Genomic DNA, 17,347 nt, shown 5'->3' with positions numbered 1-17,347 from the left:
GCATCGGACGAGGCCCGCTAGACGAAGGCCCAGCACGAAGCCAGGCCGTCGCCCAGCGAGCCAACGCGCACCATCGCACGCCAAGCCTCGACCAGGCCCAGCGCAAGGCCAGGCCCAGCCAAGGCCTTGGGCGCGCGCGCAAGAGCACAGCAGTGGGCCGAGCGCTGTGCGCCTAGCGTGGGCCGCAAGGCTTGCGCGGGTGTACGGTGCTCGTGCAATGCTTGTGCGGGAATCCTGAAGCAATCGGGATTCGAAGTGTGATTAAATCCTAAAACTATTAGATAATGATTATTTAATTAGAGTCCTAGTAGGGTTATAATTAAATAAATTAGTATCCTAATAGGATTCCAAAACCCTTTCCATAACTCTATAAATAGGTGCCTAGGGTCACATATTTTCATAGATTATTCAAGTATTCAAAGTGAGTTTTTGAGAGAAAATTCAGACACATTCCTTGACTATAAGTGCCGAAAATCTTTAGTACCTTAAGGGCGATTCTAGTTGGTCAATCTTAAGGCGGATCCGGACGTGCTGTGGACTATCTACGGAGGGACGACACTTGGAGTCCTAAAGACTTGTTCTTGTTCGGTTCGGGCGCAGCTAGGGAAGGCACGCAACAAAGAGTATGCATCTAAACTATGCTATATGATTATGTGTAAATAATATGTATTCCTGGCTAAATGGTTTTTCCGCATGATTTATGAGTTGTCATATGTATCATAACCTAACATATCTGTCGTGGAAGCACAGAAGAAAGAGACCTTAATGTCCATGAATTAATTCAATCAATAAAAGGGCTAAAGGTTGATCTTCATAACAGATGTTTCAGGCTGGAAGTTCAAGAAACACATGCTCAAGTCCTTCGCTCTAGGCAAAGAGTTGGTAAACACTTAGAGATCATGTGAACTACATGTAATCATTGTTTGAACACTTGAGTCTGCTAGGTTCACCAATAAGCGAAATGATGGTTGTATCCATCTCCCCAAAATTGTAACCAAGTTACGGAGTAAATGTTTGATAATTGTAGATCGAGGTATGCTCGTAAATCTAAGTATAGTTTATTTCTATTTCATAACTTTTTCAGGATATTCCGAAATTATAGAGAGTTTTTGTTAAGCCTAATTGTGTATAGTATTAATTGTGTATTTAAGCCCACGCACTAGGTTATTGGGGTGAGCGAAACTACTGGGTACGCGGTCCTGATCTCAAAATCGTAAAGGATCCGGCGGGTCTAAAGCCAGAGCCATTACCGGCGGGACCGGTTCCGTTTCTAAATTTTAGGAAACGGTCATATAACTGATTTTGCTTCCGGAGCTATATTTCTAGGACCTGGTACCCGGTGGGTACTGATTCCGGGACCGGGTACCCAATGGAACCGGGTATCCGCTATCAAACAAACACAAATAGTTCAAAAAAGTATGATAATTAATTGTTGTTTTGGGTTAAGAAGTATAGAAAAAAGCAACTTAAATTTTTTTACGCTAATAGTTTTTTTAAAGAAGAAGTATAAATTCAGCTTTAACATAATCTCTATTATATAAGTGAAGAGCCGAGGTTATTTTAGTAAAAAACGCTTTTGGTGTCCCCCTTGGAATAGACGACAATATCCTCACATCTTCACAACTTATTTAAATTATAGAGCTGATTCAATACAATAAATCCCAGCCTAGTGGAAAACCCATATGCTCTCAACCCTACCCCTAATTTAAGGAGATGTCGCAATAGCCACTGGAACCGTCGCGCCGTAGAAGAGGACGTTCAAGAATTTTAGCTACCGCTGGAGCCGCTTGATTGTTTTTTTCAACAGGCGGGGAGATATGGAGAAACAAAAGGAAATCAACTGAATTCGAGTGATGATTAGACGTTGATGGTGAGCTGCAATGGTGACATTGTTGTTGTTGTTATCTCTCTCTGCCGGCAACAATGGTGGTCTCTTAGGCGTCGAGTGCTACCTTAAATTTGGCGTTGTCTTCAGATTGGGCGTTGCAAGTGCTGCTACCACCATTATCAACCTCCTCCAACTCCAAATCGAAGCATCAAGAAAACCCTAATTTTGTAAATTTTCCTATTTTCCCGAATTAATCAACAAAAATTGCTTCACAAATTACAATTAAATTTCCTCAACGAAAACCTAACACGCAACGATGATATTAAAAAGTTGATTCACAGCGAGAGGAATGCAGAAAAATGGGGAGAGGTTTGTTTGTCCCTTTGAAAGTGAAAAATAGGGACGAGCAAGCCCACAAAATCTTTTTTCTTGGCGACAATGTTTTTCCATTTCTTTCCCAACTCAAAACCTCATATTCTTTAATCAATGTTCTTATTTACATCTAAATTAGGTCATCAACTTTTTGAAATCTTGAATACAAGGGAAATTGAATCATCGTTGTATGTCAAATGTTAATTAGGTCATCAATCATTCTAATCTTGAACGAATGATCATTGTTTGTTGAAATGCTAATTGAAATTGTATCATAATTGTATGTTCAACTTCCTTTATCCGTTTGATGTTGATTAATTCATCTTTTATATTTTCATTAGTATTTTTCCCTTTTAAAATTCTTTTAAGATAAAACAAAAGAATAATAAAATTTTTGTGTTATTGGTTAATATTGATGATTTGATCTTGATTTTACAGTATGTTTGCTTAAGGGGATCATATTTTCTTTTCTATATTCGCACGCATCGCGTGCATATAAGACTATTTATTAATTAAGGCAAGCATGCATGGAAAAGTGAAGGCCAACCGGGCACTCGGTCCCGGAACCGGTTCCAGCGATTCAGGTATTGGCTCCAAAAATTTTACCGTTCCGAGACCGGTTCCGAAAATTGGGACCCGGTTCTGATTGGTACTGGTTCCTTAGTATTTTTACTGGGTACCCGGTCCCTCTCACCCCTACTAGGTTGAGGGGAGTATATAAACATAATCTAGAAAACAAGTCCTACCATGGTATTAGAGTCAGACGCACGACTTAGATCTTGGACCGTTAATACTATGGGCCAAATTGGAAATGACACGTGTTGGGGGAGTGTCGAGAAACAACGCACTCTAGCTAGTGAAACATCACATGTGAACGGACTAAAAAGGGACCTCACATATGAGGAGTGTTGAATCGTAACCTTCCAAAACAACAAATGTGAGTGTCCTACATAGATAAAGGGTGGTAGAGTTAATCACTTAATAAGGCTAAGGGGTTACTCATCTTATCAACATATAGTTTTCAGGTGAAACCTACTTTGAACTTGTTAAGTGACTCTTATCTTGATGACAGGGGCGACCTAGACCTGGTCAAAATGCGGGTGGTACGGGGTTAGGGTCGGGCCACGTCTTAAAAAAATTGCTCATTAGGTCGGGTCGGGCCAAAGTTTGGGCCGAATTTTTCTGCCCAAAACCAGCTATTTTGGGCTATTTTTTATAACTAATATTTCATTTTTTAGTTGTTCAAAATCAACCAAGAAAATAAATCGTATCGGACTCGAAACGGTCCTAAAATTTCTGCCCAAAACCCGATATTTTTTGATCGGGTCAACGGACTCATAATGATCAGGTCTAGCGCGACTCAAGCCTGTATTTAATAGTCTATTTATATTATGTACAAAGAAAATATTTTTTATGTGTTTATTTATGGAATCACGATACCTCCAAATTCTTAAATTGATGCCTCAATATCTATTATATTAGACTAGAATAAACACCGGGAGCGATACGTAACACTTCTTGGTGTAAAATTTTCCCGCCAAAAACTTTTGCCCTAAAAACTCTCAACTTTTTTTATTTTCTATCCTTTTTTATTTACTATTTATATATGGAAAAATGTTCGTTTATATATTATAGAAATAACATATGACACATAATAATTTACTAAAAATGATTTTTTTTTTGGTAATATTTTCGTCAAATCATTCGTATTAGATGATTATAAATGAGTATCTTCAAGATTTTTATGCGTATAGTAACTTTAGGTTGAAAAATATTTCAGTCAAATATTATAAAAAAATATCCGTGCATACACGGGACCTAATCTAGTGTTAATAATATTTTATACTTGTGTGAAATTATTTGAATTTAAATAAAAATAAAGTTGTTTCTGGTATAAAACGATGTCATGATGATAGCATTAGCGTATTTGGTGTCTTCACTTTGGGCGGCGTGCCTGCAAGATGAATTTCGGCCCTTGAGGGTCCCCTAGGCGGAGTCTCCGACATTTCGAGTATGAAACGATGTCATGGTGATGGCATGTGCGTACTGGGTGTCTTGATTTCAGGCCGCGCACGGTGATTGCAAGATGAACTTTAAGTCCTCGAGGGGACCTTGAGGCGAAGCTTCCTACACCCAATTTAGTACTCCGTTCCTAAATACGTGTCCACTTTGGACATTTACACGGTAATTAATAAAATTGAATGGTGTGTAAGAGGTAATAATTGGGAATGTTTTTTTTTTTGGGAAAGGAAAAAATAGATAATTATTTATTAATAAAGTATATATAAAAGTGGATGTGGTGATTGAAAAGTGGTAAAGTGTAGAATGTGTAAGAAAAAATAATAATGATTTATATAAAAGTGGGAAAAGTGTGTGGAAAAGTGGGAAAAGTGTATGGAAAAGTGGAAAAGGTGTATGTCCAAAAATGGAAACTGAACACTTATAAGGAAACGCTATTTATGGGAACTGGACACGTAATTTGGAACAGAGGGAGTAAAATTGATGTAAATTGAGAATGATTGGGGGGGAGAGAGAGAGAGAGAGAGAGAGAGTAGGAAAGGTCCTTTTAGGTTAGAGAATGGACGCCCTCTATCTTGCCCCATGATATAGTAGCCTTGTTGGGTTTGTGAGGCTCTTTATTAAGCTTTAAGCTTTATAAGTGATACATTGGACTTAAAGAATTTGTTTAGTTTTAGGCTAAAATAGTATGCGGATTTTAACATCCAAGCAAATTAAAGGTAAATAGAACATAGCGATCGCATTTTCCGTAGAATTAAAAAATTTGATTGTACTATAAAGCCATTTCATTGTCAAAATTAATTTGGGATGAATTTGTGATTGCTAATTAATTATACCTTTAAAGGAATCTCAAAGCATGATTATGATGTGTCAAGGCATTCAACGTTGTTGACGTGTTATCTTTGGTCTAGGTGTCAAGCTTGTGTTCCGTCTGTCACTCTCTAGGTTGTCCTTTATACGGAGTACGGAGTAGTTTTTTTTTTTTAGATTAGATGTAACTTGTACAGTAATTATAAAAAAAAAAAAAAAAAAACCTTTCATTTTTTATTCATATAAGAAAACAAAAGTATAATAAGTTTAATTAAGTTATGACCACATCTTATTAGGTCTGTAAGATTATGTTATATTCACTTTCTTTTGTTTATTACTATTTAAAAAAAAAAGTAGATAAGAAAATTTTAAAACATATCAAATCAGAAAAAAGCAAAGTGTAGACAAGATCAAATATCGATCTTATTTACTCATATTCTAAAAGAATTAATAATAATACTCACAGAAAACATTCGTATCAGAAAATTTCAAACCAAATCATAATGAATCAAATAAGATCAAATAAGACTAGGACAGAAATTAGAAATTAGAAAAATCAGACAAAGTCAAGTGAAAAGAACAAAGCTAGTTATGATTAGGTCCTATAAGTGCATTCACGCTCTTAAGTTCATTCTCTTGAAATCAGATCATGTTAGATCAATCTATCAGATTTAATTATATTCAGATAAGTTCAGATATTATAAATTAGAGATAACAGAACCCGACTAAATGAGTAATTACTCGTTCATACACCCGATACATAAAAGATCTAGTCAGTGTGTTTGTTACACATACGTTACGTAGTGATACAGTACTACTGTACTAGTACCTGAATGATTAAAATGAGGGTTGTTGAGTACGTACATGTAAGCAAGAAAGCAACCAGGTGGATAACATGTGATGGGTCGAGGCTCACGATGCACTTACACCTCAATATTTCTTTATCAACTATTTTTATTTTACTTTTAAAATAAATAAATTTAAATCAATGACAGAGAGTAGTGTCCACATTCTACCTATTCATACCATTTCCTTTTTAGGGTTCAAACAAAAACAAAGTTAAATATTTATTTTTTATTTTTTTATAAAAAAGTTGATGGGCTTGTTTTTCCTTCTGATGAAAGAACCGTCTAAAACGTCTTGCGTCAGTGTGATTTGACATTTGTAGCTTCCTTTTCTTATTTTTATTTAAATTTATTTTTTTATTACCTAGGTATTTTTTTCGGATTTTTCATGAAATACCCCGAGTTTTTGCAAAATTCACCAAATGCCCCTCGACTTCAGAAATTCACCAAATGCCCTCCACTTTTTAACAAATACACTAGATACCCTTATTTATAAACTTAATACACAAGATGCCCTTAATGACGATTTTCCGTTAGCTCCGTAAACTTTTCCGTTAACTTTTCTTAACTAACTAATTAATCTAATTAACTACCCCTTAAAAAAATCTAACTGCCAACTTACACTAACCTTCCTCCTAAGTCATCCCTTTTATTTTCCCTTTCTCCTTCTTCCATGGATGCCTAATCCCTATCTGCTACTTCCCTCAGTTCCCGAGCTTCGTCTCCTCTCTCCCTTTCAAATTTGAAAATAAAAAATTAAAATAATCCCTCACAAATTCAGTGAACATATGGAGCCTCTCCAATTCCAATTCCCCTGCAACCTCCTTCTATTTCCTCCACCACCTCTCTCCAATGGCGCCCTTCCACCGTATTTCCCCCAATTCTCGCCGGAAACTTACCATAATTTCCGCCAAAATATGCAATTTGAATCTGAGTAATAATCAAGCATATATCATGAATCGGTGATTTGATCTCGTGGAATTGATTTTTTTTTTACAATTAGTTAGATAAAAAATGGAGGAATGACCGAAGAATTAAGGGGGAAGGAGAGAGATTGGGCGGTTTGATCTTCAGATTTCATTGGTGAGGAGAACAGGAAGAATGAAGGGGGAGGAGAGAGATTAGGGGGCGACGAAATCCCATCCCAACTTCACACAAACAAGTACTCAGCCCAGATCCCATCCCATTAGTGCTTATCACCAAAAACACAAGCCCACGTGAATTAAAATCCTCCAAAATCTGTAATTTTCCTGACTTTCTCTCTCCTCTGACACCGGCCACCACCATGAACACCCCAGCATCTCAAGATCAGATCACAAAAACCCACAAACAAAATTTCCCCCAAATTATCAATAGAGGAAGATAGAGAAAATAAGGAGATTTAGTAATGGTGTACCTGATAACAAGTTCATGGGCGAGATCTCTGGTATTTCCCCATATCGCAAGCCCTTTTCTTTGGGATAGTTAATTAGATTTTTTTTAGGGTAGTTAATTAGATTAAGTAGGAGTTAACTAGTTTAGTTAAGAAAAAGTTAACGGAGAAGCTAACGGAAAATCTCATTAAGGGCATCTTGTGTATTAAGTTTATAAATTAGGGTATCTAGTGTATTTGTTAAAAAGTGGAGGGCATTCGGTGAATTTCTGAAAGTCGAGGGGCATTTGGTGAATTTTGCAAAAACTCGGGGGTATTTCATGAAAAATCCGTATTTTTTTTGGTTCTACTATTAGGAGTTTTCCACCGCCTCTGGCGAGTGGACTAATCTTCCGCGGAAGTTTAAATGGGTAGTTCGATGGGCAGCATCCCTCCCAATTGATGTTTTTTCCATACACAAGGTTCGAATTCGAGACTTGGTTAAGGAACAAGAGGCCCGGAACCACTCATGCCAATTTTAATTGGTTATAACCTAGGTATTTTGACTAATAATCTCACAAATGTAATTTAGGTCTTATTCGTCAAAACTAACAGTAGCAGGTAGCTTTTAGCGGTTGAAAAAAGGGTAACTTGTAGAGAACTAGTAGCGGGCAACAATAGTTGTTAAAAGAGTAGATAACTAGTATGAGTGTCCCGTAAAGTAGCGATTGAGATTATAAAATTATATATTGTTTAAAATGTTATTATAATTTCATCATACGCTAACCGAGTAACCGCTACCTTTGAACGTTAATATATTTAACGCTTGAAAAAAGCTAGTCAGTCAATCGCTACCTCTACCGCTAATCGGTACCTAAATCGCTACCTTGCCAAAATCTTGTAAAAAATTTCAACGAGTGTTTTGATAGGTCAATACCCGATATCTTAAATCTAAGGGTAAGGAGTTTGGCAACATTTTTATTCCGTTCTCAAAGCTTGGGATTTGAAACCCAACCAATTGAATAAAAAGTGAGCAATTGTTATGGTGTTGTTCGTCAAAACTGGCGGTAACGGGTAACTTTTAGCGGTTGAGAAGCGGCCTGAAAACGGCCAGAGTAGGGGGTAACGATGAATCAGTTGCGGAAACAGGTAGTGGAAGGGTGGGTTGTCGACCACCCAATTTTGTTAAAGAAAAAAACGTTTATGCCTTTTACTTATTAGAAAAAATAAATTTAATACAAAAGAAATAATTGTTTTACTAATTAATATGTCGACGCCGCAATTCAAAAATTGCGACACCCAAATACCTCGATTGAAAAATAATGGCATCACTGCGTTGAATAATAGCGGGTAAAGGTTAACTGTCATAATAGCGGATAGCTATTATGATTGTTTGGTAAACGTAGCGGTTGGGGTTATAAATACTTCGTACAATGAAAACATACGAAGTATACATATTATTTAAAACTTTATTATAATTTTATCATACAATACCCAGTACTTTTAAACACTAACCATTACCTTACCAGACATTTATAAACAAAAAAATTGAAGGACCAAACATTTATAAGTTCTAAATTAACATTTTAATTAGATCAAAATGTTACCCTTTATTATCAAACACGTTGTCCGTAGTCTGTACCTAATTAATTATGTGAGTTTTTGAAGAAACATAACGGTTCATTTTGAGATAATAAAAAGGATATTATAAAGTCATTATCGTATCGTGAGATGATGAGAAATATGCCGTATGAGAAATTACATTGGAGTGAAAACTGAAAAGTTGTTGAATTTGAGAAGAAGTTTTTGAAAACTTGGAGTAGCAGTTGCTTTCCGATAAATTGAAACTTTTGTTTCCCCTTTGTTTTTGTTTAGAAAATATTTTAAAATTTTAATTCGAGTTGGCAAAACTTTATCCATTAAAATTAAATTAATAAACGTGTGATTCACGCAATTTTCGTAGTGTTTAGGTCTTAAGAATGTGATGGATCAGCATCTTTTTGCTCTCTTACATAGACTAATCTTATTTTGCCTTTTTAGATAAAGATTTATAACCAATATGATTAAATCTACAGATCTACGACCACAATTAGTACAAAATTAAATACTTTCTTTGTCTTTAATTGTTTGTTTCATGGTGATCATTAATTCTCACGAATTTATAAGATTTTGTTGTTTTAGAATATCAACTTTTTACAATTTTTACGCATAAAGAATTCGAGATATACACATTTTAAATCCTGTTTTGAAAATCATGAAAAGTCAAATGAGACAAACATTTAAGAATACAGATAATACACCTTATGTACTACCTTCGTCTCTTTAACAACTTGTACAAGTTCAATTTAGGACAAAGAAGTCTAGATAAGTTACAAGGAGTAAGATATGTCCAAATCAGAACCGGTATGATCAGATCATGTCAAGATCAGATCAGATATGTGCTGATCAGAATCGATATGTACAATATTATGTTCATATCACAACTGATATGCCAGATGAGAACTAATTTGTACATATTATGCCCAGATCAGAATCAATATGTGAAACTTATGCCCAGATCAAAAGTGATATGTCTAGATCAGAACCGATATGTATAGATCATGTATAGATCTGAATTGATATGTCCATATCAGAATCAGTATGATCGGTATGTGCAGATCATGTCCAGATCAAACCATCATGTCCAGATCATAACCATTATGTCTAGAGAAGAACTGATATGTGTAGATTATGTCCAGACCATAACCGATATGTACAACTCATGTCCATAACATAATCGATATGCACATATCATGACCGGATCAGAACTGATCTGCATAGATAATGTCAAATCTGGACAATCATGTCTGATCTGAACCAATCTGTCCAGATCTGAACCCATACGTCCAGGTCAGTACCAGTATATCCAAATAATATGTCCATGTCAGAACCATTATGTCCATATCAGAACCGGTATGTCTAGATAATAATGTCCAACTCAGAACCGATATTTTTCATATCATGTCCAAATCAGAACCGATCTATCCATACCATGTTCAAGTCTATCTAGTATATGGATAATTAAATAATGACTAAAGTCAAATAAATAATTTATAATGACTATATTATAAATTTGAATAAATTTTTATTTTATTTTAAATTATTTAATATTAGTAATTGTTTTTATTTAAAGCTTAATTATGAAAAATCGGATCATATCAATTCAGATCAGATCAGAAAAAATAAGTTCAAATCAGATAAGTTCAGATAAATTCAGATAAGATCAATTCAGATAAGGAGAAATAAGGTGAACTAAACGGGACCTTAATTGGTTCAAAAAATAAATAAAGCAATATTATTGGTTGATTATACTTCCTCCGTCCCAGATTAGTTGTTACACTTTCATTTTTCATCCGTCCCAGATTAGTTGTTACACTTCAAAATTAGGAATGACCACACAATTATTATATTGATTATCTCTTCTCACTAATTTTTTTTTACCCTCTTTCATTCAATTAAAAAATTACCCCACTAACTCCTATCCCATCTACTTATTCAATAAAATAATAAATTGATAACCAAACAAACACTTATCATCTAAAACTTTGTGCAAAGGTAAGTGTAACAAATAATTTGGGATGGATGGAGTATTAGTTAGTGGATTGAAGTCTTATTTTATTTTGTAATTTTTAATACACCAATTTTTAAATGGACTTGGTCCACACTAAATTTATTGTGGTCCATGCCTTAAAAGAAAGTCAACAACTTGTTCCTAATTTATTTTGGCATTTTATTAAGATTATTATGAAAAAATATCAAATTAGTGTCTTTGATACATATTGTGCTTGAATAATATGATTTTAAATCACAATTCGCTTTTAAAAACATAGGGTTACTATCAATAAGAATTTTGGTGTTTAATTTATAATAGTTACTGTATGAACAATAAAAAACACTATGAGTGTAAGAAGGGTGCTAGAGAAATTTATTGATTTTGGGTCCACACTAATATTATTGTGAACCAGGTCCACGCAAGAATAATCTTTTTTAATAAAGAATAAAACTTGTATTCACTTTATCCAAAAGGGACGGTAAATAGATTTTGGATAAAGTGAAAACATGATTAATTAAAGAATGGAGTAATTTGTTTGTTTTTTTTAAATAAAAAAACTCTATATACTCATAATTAGTTATGCGTTAACTCGCGCATGATACCAAACACAAATAAGAAAAAAGGTTCGGACGGATTACTGCATATCTCACTCCGAGAATTAGAATATGCCCCTCCAAATTGGAAAAGACTAGGAGTACACGTGGTGTGCAAGGGCATCTTGTACACCACCAATATTTTTTTTGACACTTCATCAATCCCACTAAGAAATGAGAGGAAAATTTGGCAATGAAAACATGTAAATGGGCGGAAATTTTTTTCGGCAAATTGCGCCATTGTACACAATTGAGCGAGATTTATTTTGCCAAATTGTGCTTCCCTTGTTAAGCGCCAACTAAAATTTTAATTGACATTTGTCTTCTTTCATCTCCTTCCATTTTCTGTCATTATCAAACAGAGAAACCTTGCCATTATTGTTCAACAAAAAAATTAAAGAAAAGATAGTTTTGTTGCAGTTCTCATCTTCCTTCATCCTATTTTACAAAAATAAATTCGTTGAACACAACCATTGTTAATCGACTATTTTATAAATAGGATATTTTATATTTTTAATCGACTTGATAAACTGGATCTTTTATTAGATAAACTTCCCTTTGCAATGTATATAATTTTTTTGATGAAATGCTCAATCGAATTATTAAATTTAACCTACCTATTCTAAATCAGTTTCAGCCGCTACAATTTCTGGGTGGATGAAAGTGTAGAAGAGAACTATATATGGTGATGTTTTTTTTCTTCGATCAACAACGTACAACCAAGTGACAACGATAGTATACTGTAATATACTATATGATTATAGATTATGTATTATGATTTCATAAATCGTAACAAGAACCTATAAAATACAATAAAAAATTAAAAAATAACAATATGATCCACGGGGTACAACAGTGTAAGAATGGTCAAGTAAAGGTCGTTGTAAGCAGTTTGGCAAGGAGTATCAACACGTCTGTTCATGCTAGATTGTTTAGTACATATATACGATAATAGATATGGAATTGATAAGCAACTTATAGTTAGATTTCATAAATTTAGTCATCGATGCTAAGCCAACCATTTATTGGGATCATTTAAGTCATTAAAATATCAAAATGTTGAATGTTATTTTTTAAATCTTTAACTATGATTTTTTGGGAACTCGTTGCCTTTATGGGGACTATTAAAAATTAATTTCCTCGTTATCAAAAAGGGGTTGGTTGTTGGAACTATAAAATTGGTTTTATTTTATTTATTTATATACTATATATTTTTACAATTACACAAGGGCCAGAAAATGTTTACCGATCTCCAAATGATTTTTTTTATTAGCGTATGTCTAAACCTGTAAAAAAATAAAGATATACAAAAATAATAATCATGTACGTTGTAATTACATTGTTTATATCATAACTTCGAAAAGTTAGCAACCACGAATTTTTTTTAATTACTAAGCTTGGCTACACACGGGATCATTTAACTTTTGAAGAAATTAAATTTAAATAAAACAAACTCAACTAAAATAGATGCGTATCTCCTAACATTTTCATAATCATGCATCTAAGTTGTTTATTTTTTTTAATACAAAATTACGACCCACCTTCAAGATTGGAAAAGGTAGCTAGAACACAACGTGTTTACTTAATCTACGATTATAAAAGATCATTTAACCTTTAAAGAAATCATATTCAGAAATCTCAAACTCGGTAAAGATTAAAAGATTTTTGTTTGCAATGACTTACGTGTTGATATCCCTTGCTACAATGGTCATTACTATGCTACTATAACCTCTACTCATTGTACGTGCAGACCCACGTTCGATTCTTGTCAAGAGGGAAAAAAACCAAATTTTTAATTGCAACAAACCATTTTATGGGATCATTTTATTCATGAAAAGATCAAAATATTGGATGTATTTTTCATATTTAAATATGATTTTTTGGCTACTCGTTGCCTTTATGAGGAATCTACTCTTTGGTTTTATGGAGAACTAGAGATAATTAATTACTGATTGTTGAGAAATTTAAAAAAATTGAAATTCAAAATTAAAATTTCAAAACACATTTGAAATTTCAGTTTAATTTTTTTTTTTTATAAAAGAGGAATCCTTTAAAATTGAGGTGACATATTTTAAATGGTGGTGTGCAAGATGCCCTTACACACCTTGTGTACTTCTATCCTCTCCCCTCCAAATTGATGGAAATTATGCAACTTGTGACATATTTTTTTAGGTTTGACTACCTTTTTATCTTAGAAAGTAATAACTCGATATGTTTACCCACGTCCACGAATTATCTTTATTCATAAATGTATATGGATTATCACTATCACACGTTGACTTTTATTTATTTAGAACCTCTAGTAGTGCTTCAAAAATTAAAAGGCAAAGTCAAGTGGCCTATGAATCATGAAAGGTGCACTCAAACCTCTTGTATACGCTAAATGTTATTTTCTTATACGGCGTACATTATTTTACTTACTCCGTAATTCTTTTTTTTTTTTTGAGGGATATTTTATTTAATTTTTTAAATATTCGATATAAATCTAATTTGGTTCAACAAGTGTCCAATTTCATGGTTCGCGGGCCCTTATTAGTAGAAAAAAAACTCTATCTTAAGTCTCATGCATGGACTGATATTCAAAAAATATTTGACCATTTTTTTTGTACTCTTTATTACATTTGGCTGGATACAAACTTTTAGGAAAAACAGCCTAACGGTTAGACCACTTGTATGCATGCACTTTAACTAATTAGTTAACCGCTGAAACCAATTAGTTAAGTTTGAAATTCAATTAGTTAAACAACGAAATCAATTAGTTATGCAACCGAACCTATTAGTTAAGCACTGAACCAATTAGTTAAACAATGAAACTGATTAGTTAAGCAATGTAATCAATTAGGTAAGATTTTATGAGTTTTAGTTACTAATAAATTTGTTCGAAAATAATAATTATTCGACTCATAAATTTAACTATTTGTCTTTATACTTTAATTATTTTGTTATTCAATATTAGTTATGATTTTATTACTTATAGTTATGTTTTACACTAGTTTAGTTAGTACCAAAAAAAAGGTCTAACCGTTAGACGGTCTTACATAAAAGCTTTTGGTTTGACTGGAATATGTTTCTCCCTTAAGTTACTACATAATTAATATGAAGTAAATCTTAGAAATACTCAATTAATCATCATACAAAGTATGTAATTTTCATCCTACTACGGATTACAAATTTTATATTTTTGATACACTAATTTGACCAAAATATTCGATATATTAATAAGTTATTTTGACCAAAATATTGAGTAAAAATATTTTTCATTAATAAAATAAATAATTTGACTAAAATATTACTAAAACTCATTTTTTTTTTAGAAAAGTATTATTATGCAGCACACTCCATATATTATTTCCAAAATTTATAAACAAATATATTTTTTCTTACATAAACAATTAATTAAAAAAAAGGATAGATTATGTACTACTTCTGTTTTTTAAAGGAAATTTTCACCACGAAGTGACAAGTGTTACTCATGGTGTCCGATTTAGTATAATGTACTATTTCTGTTTTTTAAAGTTCTTTACACTTACTATTTTCATGGAGTCTAATGCAATATTTAACCACTAATATATCAAACTCCTTATGTGATTTTTTATATAAAAAGTGATATTTTGAAAATACATACAAATATCAATTTAACAAGATCTTACATGATAATATATTGATATATATATATATATATATAATAATGAAAATTTAGGGTCAAACTTTTTATACTTTGAACTTCTAACACATAATTAAAGAATTTTCAATATCAAAGTTGATATTATCTCGCAGTGCAAATATCTATCTATTATATAAGGGAAGAGTCGAGTGTATTTCAGTAATCACACTTTTGGTGTCCCCTATCTAAAAGACTAAATTACACTTGGACATCCTCTTATCCTAGTAATCTTAGATTAAAAAAATGATTTTGTTTATTAATTTTTTTTTAAAAATAGATTATTTAATGTTGATTACCATTCAAGAAAATCAAACACATAAACCATGCAATTATTCCATTTGACATCAAAAAATGTCAACAAAAATTTAATCTCACTGTGCTTATCAAATTGAACTAATTTAAGAAAATTGATTATTTAATGCTAATTACCAATCAAGAAAATCAAACGCATAAACCATACAATTATTCAATTTGACATAAAAGAATGTCAGCAAAAATATAATCCCTGCTGCAAGTGAGAAAGCAAAATAAGAAGTCAAAAGTTTGTGAAAATTAATCCATTATAAACCTCTCCATAAAATAAGCAATTATAATCCTACAATCTCTCTTATTTCCTTGAAAGAAACAATTATAGAATAATTGTGAAACTCATCCGTTACAAACCTCTCCATAAAAGTCAAAAGAATAATATACCAAAATTCATTACAATTGTCAAAATCTAAAAGTTTAAATAAGGAGAACAAAAATTAATCTTCTTACTTTTGCCATTTAATTTGTTGTATTCTTCCATCTTCCCCTCCCTCTTTCCAATCCTAACCCAGAAATTAAGTAACACCCATCAACCAAAAACCCAAAATACACATCAAACAGAAAAAAAAAAAGTTTCATGGCATCAAATTCCGAAGATAATCACCGACATGCAAGCCCAAGAAACTATACATCAAAAGGGAGATAAAATAGTATACTTCAATTACAATTTACCGCCGCTATCACCGGCGACGAAACAACGACAGAGGCCACAATATATTGTTAAAAATCCAATAAAAAAGTAAAGAGTATACCTAGGCATCAAGATTTGACTTTCGAATTGCAGATTTGGTACAAAATCTCACTATAATCAAAACACCATCATTGAATTGAATGACGATGCAAATGATGTGGAATATGGTGGATTATTCGCTTCACAAGCAGTTTTTGGGCAAACAGAGGAGATAAAGTAAGATAAGCATGGGAGGGGGAGAGGGAGATAGTGGTTGAGAGAGAGTGTAGGGGGACCGGGGAGTAGCGAGATGCAAACATAGGTTAATTTTCATTTTTCAAGTAATTTTCGAGAGTGTAGGGGGACTGGGGGAGTAACGAGATGCACTTAGTTTTCAGTACCATTTTGACAACTTCTAGAGTACTCCCTACTCTTAATTATTATTTTTTGAAGGGACTTAAATAATATTTCGAGTTAATTTGTTTGTAAAATAATACTTTGTAGTTATATAGTAGTTCGTACTTCAAAGTAGTATTTTTTATTTTGAGATATAGTATTGTCATCTTGAAATAAATTCAAGATTATATCGTTGGTAAAATAATATGTATAGCTTTAGAGTTTTATAGGTTATTAATTCGACTTACCATAATAATTGATAAAAAATGATAATTTGAGAGTAACAATACTACATGACTTTGCAGTACAACACATTTTAGACGGCTTGACTAATGAATAATGACATAAATTAGTATCTCAACAGGTTACATCTCTACTATAACTAGGGATGTCAATGAGCCGATACTATAACAACCCATTCTTAACGAGCTGTTAACTAGAGTTACTTATTAGCATTGATCAAACTTAGCTCTTAACCCACAAGGAATAATCCATAATCTTCATTAACTCTTCATATTTAACTAAAGAATAATCATACAAAAACTATTACAACCTTATATATATGTAATTCAGCTAGCATATCCCTTTTCGCATTCGCGATCCCTTATTCAACTTCGAACATTAACTAAACCTACAAAATCACAAATAGGAATCTGCCCCCACCAGGACAGGTACAAAGAACAAAGTCAGGGAAACTGAGTACACATTGCCCAACCTGGAACTCATTTTAGTGGCTTAAAACATAATTTCGTGAGTTATTTATTTTAAAGATAAAACTGATTTGATACGAATCAAATCATATTCAAATTAAGCTCAGTATTCAAATTGCACTAATTTAAAGCACTTGAAACATTGAACAAAACTTTGATGTTCATAATTGATAAATAAATCAAGCAAG

At 32.8% G+C, this 17,347-nt stretch overlaps 1 long non-coding RNA gene across 1 annotated transcript; it reads right to left on the bottom strand.

Annotated features, from left to right (window-relative positions):
* Positions 1-15,616: 15,616 nt before the first annotated feature.
* LOC110778710 (uncharacterized) lies at positions 15,617-16,496 on the bottom strand. The gene is made up of 2 exons (XR_002530910.2): positions 16,136-16,496; positions 15,617-15,886 (listed from the first exon to the last, which is right to left on the bottom strand). It is a non-coding gene; the product is annotated as an uncharacterized lncRNA (long non-coding RNA).
* Between the last annotated feature and the right edge of the window lie 851 nt (positions 16,497-17,347).

The sequence above is a fragment of the Spinacia oleracea genome, chromosome 2 (assembly GCF_020520425.1).
Source record: "Spinacia oleracea cultivar Varoflay chromosome 2, BTI_SOV_V1, whole genome shotgun sequence".
NCBI classification, from domain to species: Eukaryota; Viridiplantae; Streptophyta; class Magnoliopsida; order Caryophyllales; family Amaranthaceae; genus Spinacia; species Spinacia oleracea.
Note: the sequence above shows the minus strand (reverse complement) of the source record. Positions and strands in the feature narration are given on the sequence as shown.